The following is a 3382-nucleotide window of genomic DNA, read 5'->3' as shown; positions in this document are numbered from 1 at the left end:
AGAAGCTTTATTTATTAAAAAAAAATTTTTTTTTGGCCACACCTTGAGGCTTGCAGGATCTTAGTTACCCGACCAGGGATTGAACCCGGGCCCTCAGCAGTGAAAGCACCGAGTCCTAACCACTGGACCGCCAGGGAAATCCTTCTGGTTACTTTAAATGGATTGAAGTTTCCAGATCTTAGCTGAAAGGTGTTATAGTCACTGTGGCTCATACAGCCTCCCAATTCCAAGGCTGGAGGCTAATCCAGGAGCATTTTCCCAGGCCCCTTGAGTGCTAGTCTTTGTTGAGTGATTTTGTGTGCTGGGATTGTAGGAGTTGGTTCTCTCCTCACTTTTTACCATTCAATCCTGAGACTTTTAACCCCTTTTTTAACCCTATGACTTTATAATATCATCTCCATTTATTATGCTCAGAGAGGCTTAGTAATTAGCCCAAGGACACTCAGCTAGGAAGTGCCTGTACAATTATTTAGAAAGCCAAATGAGATGGCACCATCTCACCATCATCAGAAAGAGAATGTAGTTCAAGTCAGACCAGATCATTCCTGGTTCCTGGAGCCCTTTGTACTTCTGTGCCTTTGAATCTATGGGTCCCTCCACTCTGAGGGGCCTCTCCCTTCAGGGAGCCTTGCCTGTGCTTCACGGCTTAGCTACAACGCTTCCTCCCCCAGGAAGCCCTCCCTGATTCTCATCACTGGGAAATACCATTTGGCATATGCTCATGCTGCTTTTCACGGTGGCCACTTGTGAGACTCACCCCACAGCTTTTGCAGGTTGGCTATGAGCACCCACCAGGTGTTGATGTGTAATAATGTTGCTTAGGTTTTAAGAAAGGCAGTTTAGAATGAAAAAAACAAAACTCATTTGCCAGTAGCCAGTAGCCTGGTCTCCAGTCATTTTGTGTGTATGTGTGTGTGTGTTTGTGTGGGACGGAGAAAAAGAGAGAGAGAGAGAGAGAGAGATTCATTTAAGACCTTGGTAGCTCCCAGAAGAATCTCACTTACCACAGAAAATGTTACAATGCATTCAGATGATGATGATGACGATGATAATTATTTGTTGTAAAAATAACTGAAGATTTTTCCTATTGTATTGAAAAAACATTTTCATATTATAGAATCAATAAATTGTTTTTGTAGTGCCTGTACAAAACAGACCCTAGGCTGTGTTCCTCTAATACTGAGTGGACAAGTGCCCTGCCTGCTGCTCCCTCGCATTCTGGTCGACCTAAAGAACTTGGGATTCCTACTTTTTTTTTTTTTGGTACGCGGGCCTCTCACTGTTGTGGCCCCTCCCGTTGCAGAGCACAGGCTCCGCGGCCACGGCTCCCGGGCCCAGCCGCTCCCGGGCCCAGCCGCTCCGCGGCATGTGGGATCTTCCGGGATCGGGGCACGAACACGTGTCCCCTGCATCGGCAAGCGGACTCTCAACCACTGCGCCACCAGGGACGCCCCTATAAGCCCTACTTTTGCCTGGCATGTCCTTCCTGCCATGGCCTCCATCCCCCTTTCTTTCTAAACCTTATCTTTTTAAGATTCAACCAGGAACAAGACTGCCAAGATCCCTGCCCTCTAAGAACTTACTTTTTGGTGAAAGGAGACACATAAGTAATCATTTCAGATACTGATACAGGCTATGAAAAAACAAAACAGGCAATAGGAGAGTGTAGAGGGTGGTGCTTTAACGAGGCTGGTCTGACAAAGGCTCTCTGCTCGCGGGCCATTTGAGAGGAACCTTGAAGAATGACGACGAGAAGGAAAAGATTCCAGAGAGAGAGGGAACTGCGAGGGCAAAGGCAGTTTCCGAGGAAACAGAAAGAAGGCCAGTGTGGCTGGTCAGCCCAAGACAAGCAGAGACGCGTTGAGATGAACACAGAGGAGGCGGGGCCAGGTCCTGCAGGGACTTGTAGCCCACAGAGAGGAGGTCAGATTTTATTCCCAAGGTGATTGCTTTACAGCCAAGTTGCTTTGTAGAAGGGTTTTCTTGCAGCTCGTGGGACTTCTCCAAGCCCCAGTGGCTCATGCCTCTGCTGCCAGCCTGTGACGGCCAGTTTTGCCTCTGTGCAGTCATCGCCCCTTTAAGTGGCGGCTTCCTCCTCAGACCCTGAGCCCCTGGGGACACGCCCGGCTGGGTGACCGCAGCGCGCAGCCCCGCGCCTGGCCCACAGCAGTCGCGCAGCCCGGGTCTGCGGAGGATGACCAGACGATTGCGCACGGAGACTGAACAAGAAGTCGGCGCATAACTTTCCCCCTGGAAGCGGGGCCTCCCACTCGGCGCGGCCACGCGGATTCCGGCAGTGGGGGGGGGGAGGGGGCTGGCACGTGAGGCAGGCGGCCGCACGTGGCCCAGGAGTGTGCTTTTCGGGACAGGTGCGGGGGCCGCAAAGTTCGCGAAGGCGCAGACGCAGCCGGGCCTCAGCCCCCCGTCTCCCACTCAGTTTTATTTTCAGTTTCGCGGCTGCTGCGGTCTAGTCAGGGGACGGTGTCCTCGGAGGGCGCCAGGGCGTCTTGGGGGGGGGCCTGAGGGTCCCCCACGCGCAACGCGCAGCGAGCCGCGTGCCTGCTGTTTGCCCAGAAGGCTGGTGCGAGCCCGCGGGCCTCGCATCTCGGAATTTTTTCTTTGGACTCTGAGGCTCAACTTGCCAATCTAAGAAATGGGCCTGAAATAAACAGCTGGCAAAACACTTTGCCAACTTGCATTCAAGTTGGGCGTTTAATTCACTTTCTTCAATTCCCTCCTCCCTTTGGAAGCCCAAGGGGCTGGAGTAGCGGGATGCCACCCACCACACCCTTCCGTCCCCGCAGAGTGGTCACGGGAGTTGATTTTGTGTCCCCTGCGGCCTGGAAGCACTGAAACAGCCCTCCTGTGGGGTGCGGTCTCGGAGCCCGGGTCACGTGACTCCTGCCTGCTGCCTCTGGCCAGCGAGCAAGTGCGCCTGCGCAATTTCTCTCTCTCTCTCTCTCTCTCTCTCTCTCTCTCTCTCTCTCTCTCTCTCTCTCTCTCTCTCTCTCTCTCTCTCTCCCTCCCTCCCTCCCTCCCCCTCCCCCTCCCCCTCCCTCTCCCCTCTCTCTCTCTCCTCTCTGTCCTCTCTCCTCTCTCTCTCTCCTCTCTCTCCTTTCTCTCTCTCCCCCCTCCCCCTCCCTTCCTCTCTAGCTCTTTACCTCTCCCTCTCTCCCTCCCCCTCCCTCCCTCTTTCTCTCCCTCCCTCTCTCCCTCCCTCTCCCTCTTTCTCTCCCTCCCTCCCCCTTTTGCTCTCCCTCTCTCCCCTTCTTTCTCTCCCTCCCTCCTCCTGCCTTCCTCTCTCTCTCTCTCTCTCTCTCTCTCTCTCTCTCTCTCTCTCTCTCTCTCTCTCTCTCTCCTCTCTCTCTCTCTCTCTCTCTCC

This window comes from Mesoplodon mirus, assembly GCF_964341445.2.
Source record: "Mesoplodon mirus genome assembly, chromosome: 15".
NCBI classification, from domain to species: domain Eukaryota; kingdom Metazoa; phylum Chordata; class Mammalia; order Artiodactyla; family Ziphiidae; genus Mesoplodon; species Mesoplodon mirus.
This window is presented reverse-complemented; position numbering follows the sequence as displayed.